Here is a 15,516-nt window from a genome sequence, read left to right as displayed (position 1 = left end):
CTCCCCAAACCCCTCTCCCCAGGACAGGACCTAATAACCCAGCTTCAGCCCCGTTCCAAACTTCCAACACCCCACACATTATTCTAACCTGTGGTCGTCACCACAGAAGGCCTTAAGGGCCTCGAGAGGTCGATGGAGCGCCGATCCAGGGTAGGCAGAGCTCCCACCCCGCGCCCGCAGCCCCATACTGCTTGTACAGCCCCATACCTGGTAGTCCAATAAAAGTCTGGAGAGTCCGTACCAACAGATACCTCGGAATTGTTCAGTGTTCTCAAGCCTCACTCATTAAACAAGCCATCCGAAGTTTGTGGTGTGACCGCCGGTCCCCTTGCACTCCCCGTGTCTGATTCGTCGCCTCCGGATTTCTCTCCCTCCTCCTCCGATTCCGACCCTCCGGGTAGTCTCTCCTGCTGTGACCCCGTGATGGTCGCCGTTGCAGCCAGCGCTCCCCTCCTGTCAGCAGGCATTTGTGCTTCTGGCTCGGCCCTTTTGAGCTTATTCCGGGAGCGGATGCGCTGTGACTTTCTGATCCGGACCGGCTTCTGCCGTTCCCTTCCGCTTTTGTGCGTGCGATCCGTCCCTGCACGATACAGTTCAAGCCACGACCATGCCTCGTCAGGGGTCTGAAAGAAGTGGGTCCTGTCATCAAGGATCACTCTCAATTTGGCAGGAAAGAGCAAGGAGTATTGGATCCCCTCATCTCTCAGTTCCTTTTTCACGGACAAGAAGGATGCTCTGCTTTTCTGAACTTCCTGCGTGTAATCCGCAAAGACCGTAACTTTGTTATTGTCCACTTGGAAGGGGCCCTGGGACCGTGCCCTCTGTATCAACAGATCGCGGTCCTTATAGTGCAGCAATTTGACCACCATCGGCCGAGGCGGTCAACCCTCCAGGGGCGGTTTGGCAGGGACCCTATGCGCTCTCTCCCGGGAGAAGAAGGGAGACAATCCCTCCGGTGCCACAACCGTTTTAAACCAGTTCTCCATATAGGACACAGCGTCCCCTTTTTCAATTTTTTCTGGAAGACCCACTACCCTCACGTTATTCCTCCGCATCCTCCGCTCGTCGCTCCAGAGTCGCCAGACGGCCGAGGATATCCGTCAGTTTATGTTCTGCGGTCACCACCGCTGGTTTCAGGTCCTGAAGCAGTTGTTCATTCGTTTTCACTCTATCCGAGAGCTTGGCGTGGTCCGCCCTCAGTAGGCCCAGCCCCGTTGCGACCTGCGCAATGTCCTGATGTAGCGATTCCTTTGTCGCGGTAATCGCCTCTAGGATGGTGTCGAGGCGCTGGTTCAGCCTCTGTTCTTGCGCCGAAGCCTCCAATGGGGCTTGAATACCGCCATCTTGGGCCATAGCACTCGCGTCCCCTCGCCCTTGTGGCGTATTCAAGACCTCACCCAGAGCGGCCATCTTGACCGTGATCCGTGCTCCACTCGGGCCGCCGCTAAGGGCCGCACCAGTTCACTGTGCTCACACCATAGGCCCCCGGTCCCAGGCACCTGCCCGCGGCGACCAGTGATATAGTGCACAAGGTTCGGCAACCACCTTCACAGACCCACCATGCCCTCACAGCACCCCTGAGCCCACCTCCAGTCACAGTCCACTACCGCTGATCTATGGCCGTGTGTTGCGTGGGGTCACCAGCACTCCCACAGCAACCCAAGGAGCCGTGATGTCCAGAGCAGCAAGCCTGCAGCACACCTTCAGAAGGGCAGGCGGGCGTTGTCCAGGGTCAATCGCGCCCGGTACCCAAACCAGCACTCCGCAGTCACTGAATCTGCCGTCCCAGCTCTCGGTCCACGCTCGCTCAATCACCGCGCTACGCGGTCTCCAGGCGAGCGGCGCCCACCGCCGGCCCCGGGGCACACAGGACGATCCCACCAGCTCCAGTCACTCAGAGGGGCACTCAGGGACCGGAGGGGCTCAGGTCCGGGTCCGCTCTCACTGCCACCGCGCCGGCCGTCGCCTTCCCACAGCGCTTCTCACCCGGGCAGCCGATCCCCTCGTCTAACACGGCCCCCTCCAGCCAAGCCCGACCAGTCCCCCGGGTGAGCGGCCACCGCCGGCCGCCAGCGCCGCCGCCCCGGGTCAGTCCGTCGTCCACCAAGCCCTCTTGCCGGGGAGCGGAGAAGCGGGAGGGGGAGGGGCTCCGCAACCACCGATCTGCGGGATTCCAATATCCCCGCCGCTCCGAGCCGGCTCTGACGACCCCCCCCCCCCGCCGAGACCCGGCTCCACTTGCTCCGCTAGTCAGCCTCCGGTGTGCCAGCTCAGTTCGAGTGAGTCAGCTCTTGGATCTTCCGAGCTCCGTGCGCCGCCATTTTCCCTTTGTCCCCGGCCCGGCTTCTCCGAGCTCCGAGATCAGCTCAGCACACTGTTACCGAGGTCCCACTGGCATCCAGACTCTCCCCTCCGGTCTGGCAAAACCTCGTGCAGCTATGTCGTACCTCCAGGGGCACCAGGGGCAGGATGTACAGGATATTTGTCGGGGCTCGGCGCGGAGCTACACGCTCACACAGCCATCCCGTTCGGCGCCCAAGCCACGCCCCCTCTAGAAAGGAAGGTTTATTGACAATGTTGGTATTGTTTACCTTGCCTGTTACAAATATATCTGTTCCCTGGTTACACACTCTTCATTAGGTACTTATCTGTAGGATCCATTATTCCCTCTTAATCTGCTCCAAAGTTAACCATTTAAGCCCCCTGTGTCTATGAGGAATAGTCACCTGGTAAATTGAATAGTATGGATCATGTCAGCCGTAAGTTCTAGGTCTTCAGCCACCTCTTAATCCTTTCTAGTCATTCTCATGTGGGGATCCTGTGCTTGGACCTACTCTGTCATGCCTTTCACCTTGATTTTGACCCCGTGCACTGTAGGCTTCATCCAGTGGACGGCAATTCAATGTTTTGTCAAGACTGATCCGAAAAGCACACATATGTATCACAACTTATCTTTTCTGGGTTTGGCCAACAACCCCTGGTCCACGAATCTTACATCCACGAGGGAAAGTCTGCAACTTGCTGTGGAGAACTGGGACACGAAAGCTATTAACTACACAAGCATTAAATCAGCAATAAAAAGCAATTATATCTTCGCTCATGTGAACTGGACATGGAAGCCCTCTAGGCAAAGGCCTTACATGACTCTTAATGAGAGCGGTCACACCACTGTGCAGGCCCTCCTGGACGTTTCTGCTAGAACCCGCAATCCCATATGTACACTGTGAAGCACTAATGGTGAAGAGCACTACATCTCCTGTGGAAGATTAAGTGGAGAACCACTTGAATGTGGAAGTTCGAAAGATGGAACGCAAACTGGGAAGGTTGGCCTCCCAGGCATTAAAAAACCTCTATCGTGAAGGGCTGGACCGGGATGGCATCGGACTGTGTGCACTCGCACTCCTGCAAGAGAAACCTTCAACAGCAGCAAAAAACAACACAATTCACATGCTAGGTCCAACTCCTCATGTCAAAAAAATAACTCCGCAGTTAAGGGGGAAACAAAGGGCTCACAGGAAAATTAAAACTATTTCCTCAAAGGAGCAGCTAAGGATAGCAGCCAAGAAACAGAAACACCTTATTTAACCCTTTGGCTGCTGCCGTTGGCCAACGGTCGTCGCGTGCACTACCTTGGTAGTGCTGCGCACGTCCGTTGGCCGACGCTGCCGCACCCGTTTTTTGAACGTACAGCACTGGAGCTGAACCTTCGACACAGCCAACGGGTTAAGAGCTTGGGTGGAAAGCACAGGCGGTCAAGTGGATTAAAATATTTGATTTGATGGCTGCCAATAAGCACCAACAATTTTGGCAATATCTTAACTCCCTATGCCACAGGGTTAGCAACAGAGGGAACTCTGTTCCAGCAAAGAAATGGATCGCACACATCAAATCCCTTTTCATTGAACCTCAGGACACATCTCTCCCAAGCAAATTAGATCTCAGGACGGAAGCAGAAGAAACTGACGTAGAGACGATTGAGGCATAAGTGGAACACTAAGCACTGAGTGAACTTGCGGTCCGCAGTGTCCTGAAGAGGATCAGGTAGGACGGTGCTCTTGGCCCCAGTGCCCTACCTGGGTCATTATTTAGAGATGAGACACCGTTTTGGGATTTGGCACTCGTGCCATTGTACGCAACTGCAGGCTCTTTGAAGGTGTCCAGAGTCACAGAGTGTCTCTCTTCTGCAGCCCATTGTCAAGAAAGGCGCTGACACTGACCCAAGAAACTATCGTCTAATAGCATTGTTGGACATTGAGAGCAAAACCAATGGCAGTAGATTACTGCAGGAACTAGAAAACTGGGCACCACCGAGGGGCTACTACCCTTCTAGCAAAAAGGGTTCTGAGCAGGAGGGCCAACAGTGGACAACATTGTCACCCTCTCCTATCTAGCCCATCAAGCAATAACCCAGACATCCCCTGCCGTCTTTGCCTGTTTTATTAGCTACTCTGCAGCTTTTGATGCAGTTCTCTGTAACATAGAGGATATAGAAAGCTGGAAATTCTGCCCTAAATTACTGCGAGCAATCATGTCCCTCTACACCGGAACCTGGTTAAGGGTCAAGCTTACAGGGATGACACCTACTGCCAAAATCTCCACTGATAGAGGACTAAAACAAGGCTTTGTGTTGGCCCCAATTTTATTCAACCTATACACACCTGAGTTGCCTGGGCCTTTCCAGTGAGGCCTTAGACACCCCGAGATTTGGAGACAAGAAAATCCACCTCATGATATACGCTAACTATCTGTAGGCTGACTTTCATGTGGTTCAAAAGCCACTAGAGAGCCCTCAATACCCTGAACACACATAACCGTAGAACAAGCTTGTAGCCAACGAAAACAAAACAAAAATAGCGATCTTTGGACAACACCCAGAAAAAAGGTCACAAGATGGTGGTTCAGGACACAGAGGCTAGAGTGCATACACAACTTTAACTGAGGTGGCAAGTTGAGCTAAAAAATGTTACATTCAACCCAGATCTGTGACTGGGGGTGAGTTTCTGCAAATTTTCAGCGCTCCGTCCATCATTTCCTTGCATTTACGAGAATATAACTATCTAGGAGCATGACTGTGCAAAACTGGAAGACCAACACGGCATCTACAAGCAATAAAGACCAAAAGGAGGATGGTTACGTATGCACTCTGCAAATTAAACACCACGGTCGACAGCCCAACAACCAAAGCTACACTGAGGTGACTCGGTCAAGATTGCTCTCTTGGTCAACTACGCACAACAAGCATTTCCTGGTATGTTGGTGATCAAACTCGAAAAGAGCCTATATGAAACTGCTTCACCTTCAATCCTATACAAAGAACATGTTGATCAGGCTCGAATCCAGCCTCGTTCAGCAAAAGCTAGAATGCATGGCCACCCGGGAAAAGTATTTTTTCCAGACAACAGCTGATCCCAGCAACATCGTGTAGGCACTCATAAAAACAATCTTTACAAGAGCCAACAACCCCTGGTCCACTAATCTTACAGCCACGAGGGGAAGTCTGCAACTTGCTGTGGAGAACTGGGACACAAAAGCTATTAACTACAGAAGCCTCGTGGTGCAAAATAACTTAAAAATGTATGTCCCGTGTAAAATGTGCGCAGAAGAGCAAGATCCTTTTAGATTTTTGGGCAAAATTGAACGATGTATTAATAATGCAGCTACCAACCCAAAATGGCGACAGCTCCAGCACTGCAAGCACAGCCATGGTATGCCTGTCCAAGCCTAGGTATGAGCTCCATGCATTTTACATCGGCCCCTTCACCTGGAGTAAGACTGCGAGCTGCTCCATTCCATATTCCCTCCTAAGAGGACGGATCCATTACAACCTGAGGGTGGGGCTCCATGCTGAGGAATGCATTGGCACGAAGTCGGCAGATTTCTCCGGTTCTCAGGTCCGTTTGTCAGTGCTTACCATAATTTGTGAGCCCCTGGGGAACTCAGCGAGCCAGATGAAAAGCAAAGGCCGGCCTCTCCCCAAGCGGATGGCCACCACGCAGGGGCGTAACAAAGGACCCCGCAGCCCCTGCGGTGCGGGGAAGCCCCTAGCTCCAAGGTGCCCCCTCAGCACTGCACTCTGGCCGGAGAGCTCCTGATTGAGCCCAGAGGGGACCCCTCTAAGTACCATGCAGGGAGGCCCCCTCACTCTTCATTACGCCAGTGCCACCACGGGCTCCCTGAGCACCAAGAGAAGAGACTGCGGACTGTTGAGAGGGCATGGCCAATACCACCAACAATTGCAAATGCACTATTTATAGGATGCAGCCAAGGTTTATGGGTTCGTTGCGACTCCCTCTTGTAAGTGTCTGAGTTGGGGATTTCTAAAAGTGAGGCTCTTCCTAGACTAGCTTTCCGCTGATGATTCTCACAGACTTCAATGTCGATTCACCACCCACAATGGGGGCCCAGACCGTGCTTCAAAGGCGAAGCCTTGCCGGTCCTCTGTATTGTCATTAAACGCCTCCCTGATAGTCGGTACGGTTGGTCTTTGTGCCCAGTTCTGGAGGAGGAGGGAGAAGGGGGCATCAAACCTTTCATTGTGTAGAAAGATATTTAGACCAGCATTGGCATAGCCAATAGTTCTCGCCTTTGGGACTTTATAAGTGTTTAGCCATACAACAGTTGATGTTGTTGCACCAAGGATATTGTGCTGCATAACTAAATACTTATAAGGTCCCAAAAGCGCGACCTATTGGCTATGCCAATGCTTGTTTCTTTTATTTCTCTTGCAACTGCCCTCTCCCCCCCCGTCTTGTTGCTTCCTCTATTACCGCGTTGTTGTTTGCCCTGTCCCTCTGGCACCCTCCCGCATTGGTGCATGCCCCATTACTCCTCCCCCCTTCAGTGGAAACTTGTAAAGTACATGGAGGGGGCCCGCCCACGCTTCAGACCCAATCAGGAGCCACCCGTACACCGCCGGAGGGAGTGGGGCTAGAACCTGCCCCCCTCCCCTTCCCCCACCGCGCCGGGGGAATTGTTACTAGGGTGACCAACCGTCCGTAAATTTCACGGACAGTCCGTAAATTGGACCTCACGTCCGTTGTCCATGAGGATCCTATTTACGGACGCCTTTTGACCGTAATTTTGGCAGTCACAGGGAGCAGTACTGCTCCCCTGTGAGAAGCCTCATCCCCCCTGATGGGCGCCTCGCACTCCTCCTGGAGCACAAGAGCAGCCCCTCCCTCCAATTGTCATTCTGTATGCCGAGTAATTGCTACATACAGAATGTCAATGGGGCAGTCAGGGGTGTTAAAGTATGTGGTGCCCTCTTCCTGCCTCAGTGTACAGAAGGGCATTCGGTTAGATAAAAGGTAAAACACGAATGCTGCAACTTTAGCAACGTTAGAACACAGTTTATATAAAGTCTGTAAAATAAGTTAAAAAAGAATGGGTTATCGTTCTTTCACTGTCTCATCATTTTTTAACTGAAGTGTTTTTAATAATATATTCAACAAAGCCATGGTTGCTGCTTTTTTATTTTAAGCAACTAACAACCATTGATAAAGCCAATAGTCCTAGTTTTTGTTGGTGTAATGATACTTGCTGTATTATATATATATCTGGAGGCAATGACATAAACAACATAATACCAGTCGGGCGGAACACTATGCTAGCGCTGATTTTTAGCCTAGGTGTTTTAAACTACGCCCTTAATTACATCGTACACCCCCTTTGAAGAGACCCCCCCCCAGTTTTTTTTTATAGCACTTAAAGCCCTGGAAACAACACCATGTCACAGTCACCTCATACCCTGGCACTGTGCATCATGCATGACTCATGACTCATGACTTCTACTTTTTCAGTCTGCCTATGTGCAGGGGCATAGTGAACTTTCCCCCACCCCACCCCTTGCTTTAGGAACTACAGCAAGGTGACGTTCTTGATGGGCCTCTTCTGTCTGCAACTCTGCAGACAAAGGCTCAGCTCTTAATGTGAAAAGGTGGGTGAGTAAATAAGTGAAGGAATGTGTGAATGGCTGGATGGATAACTGAAAGGATGAATGAAAGGGTGAATGGATAGATAAAAGAAAGGATGGATGGATGAGTGGAAGTATGGATGAGGGAAAAGGTAAATAGATGGATGTATGGGTGGAAGGGTAGATGGATGGGTAAAAGGGTGGATGGGTCTATGAAAGGATGGATGGATGAGTCCATGAAAGGATGGATGGATGAGTCCAAGCTTAGATGATGGGCAAGTGAATGGGTGGATAGATGAGTGAAAGGATGGATGGATTGAATTGATAAGTGAAAGGGTGAAAGGATGGGTGAGTGAAAGGGGGTAGATGGACAAAAGGATGAATAGATGAGTGAAAAAGTGAAAGGGTGGGTGGATGACAGAACGGATGGATGGATGAGGGAAAGGATGGTTGAGTAATAGGATCAATGGATGGAATAAATGAATGGATGAGTAGATGGATGGATGGGTGGATGATGGATGGATGGATAAGTGAAAGAGGGATGGAGAGAGAAAGGGAGGATGAATGACAAAGTGCGAATGGGTGGAAGGATAAGTGACTGGGTGGGTGGATGAGTAAGTGAATGAATGGCTGGATGGGTGAAAGGGTAAATGGCTGGATCGATGAGTGAATAGATGGATGGGTGAAAGAGTGGATGGATGACTGTAAGGATGGATGGGGTGAAAGGGTGGGTAGATGAATAACTGATGGATGAGTGAAAGGGTGGATGGAGGGATGGATGAGTGAAATGATGGATGGAAGGATATATGGTGAATAGGTTTGCAAATGGTTAAATATGTTTGGATATAAATGGGCACATAGATGGAAGGACAGAATGAATGGTGAAATACTGAATAATAGATAAAAGAATGATTACACCTAGTAGCACCCATTATCTTAAGTAGCATTTCCTATACATTGGCTTTCATATTAATATGAGTCATTGTCTCTATATAATGTGTGTTATGTAACGCACTCCGACACCATGCCCTACATAATTGGGATGAGTAACACTATAAGAGAAATTAAATACACATGAGAGACGGTCTAAGTGAAGATGAGGGGCACCATTGAAGGGTGGTAGCAAGGCCGGATTGGCTGGATTGAGCATAGGGTGTTTCCCTGGGAGGGAGTGTTACTGGGGGCCGACACTGCAAAGTTCCTTGTATATCTAGTATTTTTCAATCAACAATAAAAGCGGCCCCACTTATATTCAGGTGTGGTTCACCATTGTCTGGTGACTAATGTACCTGCTGTAGCGAGATGCAAATTTTGAATTGTCTAAGGCAGCAAGCTGCGGCCATACTGAAAAACCGTGAGGTGCACGATTGTCTCAACCTAATATAAACCTATTTTGACTTGTACTTAGACGGTGAGGTGGACGCTGGACCGGGGGTCGAGGGCGGTGTTAGTGCTGCTGGATCTCTCAGCAGCATTTGACACCGTCTCTCATAAGATCTTGCTGAGAAGGCTGGAGGACCTGGGTTTGGGCGGCACTGTGTTGTGGCTCTCATCTTATCTTTCTGACCGCACACAGCAGGTTTATACCCCTCCCTACACTTCCTCCGCCAGACCACTCAAATGGGGAGTCCCACAGGGTTCTTCCCTAAGCCCGCTCTTGTTTAATGTTTATTTCACCCCCCTGGCCAAAGTGATTGCTCAGACTGGGATTAAATCCACTTCCTATGCTGACGACATTCAGCTACTTTTTACCTTTGATACTCCCTCCGCCTCTGCCTGTGATCCGTTGAAATCCTGCCTTAGGGACATCTCTAGTTGGATGGATGCCAACTCCCTCCGACTCAATGCAGGAAAAACGGAGATCCTGTTTTTTAACTCACCATCCCCTCTGGATTCCAGTCTGTGGTGGCCTGAAGATCTGAGCCAAGCCCCCACGCCCAAAGACTCGGTGAGAAACCTAGGAGTACGTTGGGATAACCACCTCAGTTTCTACGCTCAGGTACAAACAGTAGCAGCCTCCTGCTTCGCAAAGATCAGGACTATTAAACGGCTCATCAATTACCTGCCGGCGGACTGCCGTAAGACTGTGGTCAAGGCATTGATAACATCCCATCTTGACTATGCCAACGCACTATACCTTGGTATCACAGCAGGCCTATGTCATAAACTTCAGACGGTCCAAAACGCTGCCGCTACGTTGGTGGAGAGAATCCCTGCTAGACATCACATCTCTCCACACCTCCGTAAACTGCACTGGCTACCCATTGCTAAAAGATGCGTATTCAAGGCCATGACGTTGGCCTTCCGAGCGTCTAAAGGCAATGGATCGGCCCATTTGAAAAGCACTCTGCGGCCGTATGTCAACACCAGGACACTACGCTCCAACTCCTTACTTTTCCTGGAAACCCCACGATTCAAACGAACTCGTGCAGGAGGAAAATCATTCGAGGTTTGCGCCACTCAGTGTTGGAACAAGCTCCCGGTAGCCTTACGTGCTTGCCAAACAGAATCGGCATTCCGTAAGTCCCTGAAGACCCACCTTTTTTCCTCTTAATGGCCTCCTCTGTTCCTACGCCCCCTGTTTTCAGATTTATCAGCGCCGGGACGCCCCGTTGGGACAGCTGTGCGCTCTATAAAATACACAAATAAATAAATAAATAAATAAAATGGTTGTCTATTTACATATATACTATTGCGCGACCACCTCTGACGTGTCTTTAAAACTTACCTTTTGTCTGAAGTTTTGTCCTGAATTTTGACCTTTTGTCCTGAATTTTTACACTCACTGTCCTGAATTTGTACCTATGCCAGTTGGTCACCCTAATTGTTATGCCAATGTCCCCTTCGGCTTTTTTTGCTTGCTTCCTTCTTTCCCTGCTTTCTTCAGTTTTCTATTATTCACGTAAACCTTACTAAGGTTAATAACATGTTCCTCCTCGTTGTGAAACCTTCGTCAGAGACGCCTGTTCACGACACCATATCTTGACCCTGTGCTGAACAATGCGCCGAAGTGTCATTAGTTAACGCTTGCGCTCGAACACGTGCCTCTTTCTTCCCGATAAAGCCTCTCCACAGAGAGGGCGATAATGACAAGACTAGGGCGGGCTCACCAGCTGCCCCCACCCACCCACAACTGCCGCATCCTCTCCTTGGAAGGCCCACGTCTGACTTATCGCTGCTTTCATCTCCTTTCTTTAGTAAACGAACTGAGTCCGCCGCTGAATGCACTAACCCGTTTCAGAAATGTATCCAAAGTGACTTTTAACCCCATTCCTTCCTTAGGGTTGGGCTGACAGCATGAGGCTTCCACAAAGGCGGGGGACTGCTAAAGTCCAGTAGGGCTGGCGCAAAGTCAGTCATAAGCATCATCTGTGATGAGAGAAATGCAACAACTGAACATGCGAGCCAGCCGGTCCTGTTTCTAACGAGACTTCCACTTTCAGACCGGAAGCCGACTTATAGTTCACTAGTGAACACGTGTGTGCTCTGTTTAGTAATGAATTCAAGATGCCATCAGTTTTTTATTCCAGGCAGTCAGCCTTCGGCATGATTTAGAGCACTTTCTGAGTTTCTTTCACAAGATTCCGTTTTTTAATTGTACACTGACGTCAGTACTTGAAACAATGCTAAATATGCGACATTGAAACAATGCTAAATATGCGACATTGAAACAATGCTAAATATGTGACATTGAAACAATGCTAAATATGCGACATTGAAACAATGCTAAATATGCGACATTGAAACAATGCTAAATATGCGACATTGACACAATGCTAAATATGCGACATTGACACAATGCTAAATATGCGACATTGAAACAATGCTAAATATGCGACATTGAAACAATGCTAAATATGCGACATTGAAACAATGCTAAATATGCGACATTGACACAATGCTAAATATGCGACATTGAAACAATGCTAAATATGTTACATTGAAACAATGCTAAATATGCGACATTGAAACAATGCTAAATATGCGACATTGAAACAATGCTAAATATGCGACATTGAAACAATGCTAAATATGCGACATTGACACAATGCTAAATATGCGACATTGACACAATGCTAAATATGCGACATTGAAACAATGCTAAATATGTTACATTGAAACAATGCTAAATATGCGACATTGAAACAATGCTAAATATGCGACATTGAAACAATGCTAAATATGTGACATTGAAACAATGCTGAATATGCGACATTAAAACAATGCTAAATATGCGACATTGAAACAATGCTAAATATGCGACATTGAAACAATGCTAAATATGTGACATTGAAACAATGCTAAATATGCGACATTGAAACAATGCTAAATATGCGACATTGAAACAATGCTAAATATGCGACATTGACACAATGCTAAATATGCGACATTGAAACAATGCTAAATATGTTAAATTGAAACAATGCTAAATATGCGACATTGAAACAATGCTAAACTAAATATGTGACATTGAAACAATGCTAAATATGCGACATTTAAACAATGCTAAATATGCGACATTGACACAATGCTAAATATGCGACATTGAAACAATGCTAAATATGTTACATTGAAACAATGCTAAATATGCGACATTGAAACAATGCTAAACTAAATATGTGACATTGAAACAATGCTAAATATGCGACATTGAAACAATGCTAAATATGCGACATTGACACAATGCTAAATATGCGACATTGAAACAATGCTAAATATGTTACATTGAAACAATGCTAAATATGCGACATTGAAACAATGCTAAACTAAATATGTGACATTGAAACAATGCTAAATATGCGACATTGAAACAATGCTAAATATGCGACATTGAAACAATGCTAAATATGCGACATTGAAACAATGCTAAATATGCGACATTGAAACAATCCTAAATATGCGACATTGAAACAATGCTAAATATGTTACATTGAAACAATGCTAAATAAGCGACATTGACACAATGCTAAACTAAATATGCGACATTGAAACAATGCTAAATATGCGACATTGAAACAATGCTAAATATGCGACATTGAAACAATGCTAAATATGCGACATTGAAACAATGCTAAATATGCGACATTGAAACAATGCTAAATAAGCGACATTGACACAATGCTAAACTAAATATGTGACATTGAAACAATGCTAAATATGCGACATTGAAACAATGCTAAATATGTTACATTGAAACAATGCTAAATATGCGACATTGAAACAATGCTAAACTAAATATGTGACATTGAAACAATGCTAAATATGCGACATTGAAACAATGCTAAATATGCGACATTGAAACAATGCTAAACTAAATATGTGACATTGAAACAATGCTAAATATGCGACATTGAAACAATGCTAAATATGCGACATTGAAACAATGCTAAATATGCGACATTGAAACAATGCTAAATATGTTACATTGAAACAATGCTAAATATGCGACATTGAAACAATGCTAAATATGCGACATTGAAACAATGCTAAATATGCGACATTGACACAATGCTAAATATGCGACATTGAAACAATGCTAAATATGTTACATTGAAACAATGCTAAATATGCGACATTGAAACAATGCTAAATATGCGACATTGAAACAATGCTAAATATGCGACATTGAAACAATGCTAAATATGCGACATTGAAACAATGCTAAATATGCGACATTGTGCATAATGTGATGTGTCCTTGAAACAATGCTGCATATGATGTGAATATTGTACACAGTTTGCAGCTGCATCTGGCACTGGATGGATTGGACCATGTGATAGACTTTTTTTCATTACTTAGCCACACAGGGGAGATGCTGTACAGATTACCTAAAAAACATACACCAAGCCAATAGACAACCTATTGGCTTTACCAGTGCTTGTTCTTAATTATTGCATATGAGAGCATCCTAAAGTCTTCAAGTTATGCACTTGTTGGAAATGGCCCTTTGGCAGGGTCACCCCCAAACTTTCTGCCGCCTTCATGCTTTTTGCTGGATTCGTGTTTGTTAGCCTTAAGGACTCCTCACACTTAACCATTGCTAGCCAGAGCTAAAGTGCCTGTGCTCTATCCTCAAACATGGTAATGTTGGCTCAAAACCAATTGCCATATTTAATTTACTTATAAGTCCCTAGTAAAGTGCACTGCATGTGCCCAGAGCCTACAGATTTAATGCAGCTAGTTGGCCTGCAGCACTAATTGTGCCACCCACTTAAGTAGCACTTTAAACATGCCTGAGGCTTTCCATTGTAGACAGTGGCAGCTCGTCGAGGGAGTGTCACAGGGCGGGCGGGGGAGGGGCAGCATGGGGGGTAGTGGAGTCCGACATACGACGGAGAGGAGTAAGGTAAGTAATTAAATAAAACAATTTACCTTGCGCGTGCTGTATCACCCAGTTAGAGATGCAGCGCACGCAAGGTAAATTTTTTATTTATTTAATTACTTGCCTTACTCCTGTCCGTCGTATGTCAGACTCCACTACCCCTCCCCCCCTCCACCAACCCTGCCCCGCCGCCCCACATCACTCCCTTGGCGAGCTGCCACTTATCGTCGAGCCTGTGTGTTGAAGTTTACACTACTCTTTCGATCTGGCAAAATAAACTTTTTACCAGGCCCAAGCCTTCTCTTTTTATACATATGTCACCCCTAGGGTAGGCCCTGGGCAACCCAGAGGGCAGAGTGCAATCAATGTAGTGAAGAGGCAATACTTTACGTTTTAGTGAAAAACTCTTAAATTGGTGTATCACTGGTGCAAGGCCTAACTCTTCCTTCCCAGGACCTGCTTTCTCCCTTTGTGACTGATTTTCTTTCTTTCTCCTTCTTTCACCTCTGTGTGTTTGTCCCTCAATTGCCCTCGGAAAATTTCTGGTGAGCAAATAAAAGTGCTGGTCTCCAAAAATGAGTGTCGATGACGCCCCACTGGTTCAAACTAAGCACAGACCTATGCCACTAAGTAGTACTCAACCTAATACTGCTACGAAGAAGGAGTAATGTTGTTTAAAGCAGAAAAAAAACTAAGGGTCACGGAGAGTTAAGCCAAAGTGCAGCACGTCACGCGCCAAAACACACACACTGAAGCACGAGGGAGGTTGGTTCTCGGGCATTCGATGGGCCGAGCTTGGCACACAGTCCGTGAAATTGGCAGGTGGTTAGCTGGGTTTGCGCAATTTGGTGGTGTTGAATGTTTTCCAAAAAAAGCGTAATCCAGTAAGGTACAGCAACGGCAGGTAAACGTTTTATTCCCCACAGTTTTCTCCTCCCACATGCTCGGGGCCATTTGCAGTTTTTTTCCCCCGTTGTTTTTTGGGGGACGTCTGCTCCCCGCTGCTGAGGATGCTGCTAGCATGCAGAGTGATATCGGGACAGGACATTCCGTCCACCGACTGACCGAGCTGTGACCCCTCGGAGGAGTCCAGGTGTGTGAGGCTGCTGGTGTGGGGGCGGATTCCGTTGTGAGGATTTTGCTGAAGAAACGTTAATTAGGGGAAGGGGTGGCCGCTAGTCTGAGAAATCGGTTTATTTGCAGAATTATGAAATGTGACAAAAGTATGCCGATTTTGTTTTGTTTTGTTTTTGAGGGGGAGAAGATGTGGCATCCGTGTCCT

General features: G+C 47.3%; 1 protein-coding gene across 6 annotated transcripts in view; it reads left to right on the top strand.

The window, feature by feature from the left end:
• ST3GAL4 (ST3 beta-galactoside alpha-2,3-sialyltransferase 4) overlaps window positions 1–15,516 on the top strand; it is a 520,175-nt gene that overhangs the window by 246,465 nt on the left and 258,194 nt on the right. The window contains exon 1 of one of the 6 annotated variants that reach the window (XM_078640133.1): window positions 15,191–15,327. The exons of the other annotated variants lie outside the window; for them this stretch is intronic. The gene's annotated coding sequence lies outside the window, so the exon portion shown is untranslated. Of the gene's footprint in view, window positions 1–15,190; window positions 15,328–15,516 lie in introns of those variants that run through there. 6 annotated transcript variants of the gene reach the window in all.

Source organism: Lissotriton helveticus, chromosome 4_2, assembly GCF_964261635.1.
Source record: "Lissotriton helveticus chromosome 4_2, aLisHel1.1, whole genome shotgun sequence".
NCBI lineage: Eukaryota > Metazoa > Chordata > Amphibia > Caudata > Salamandridae > Lissotriton > Lissotriton helveticus.
The sequence above is the reverse complement of the archived record's forward strand: the minus strand, read 5'-3'. Positions and strand labels throughout refer to the sequence as shown.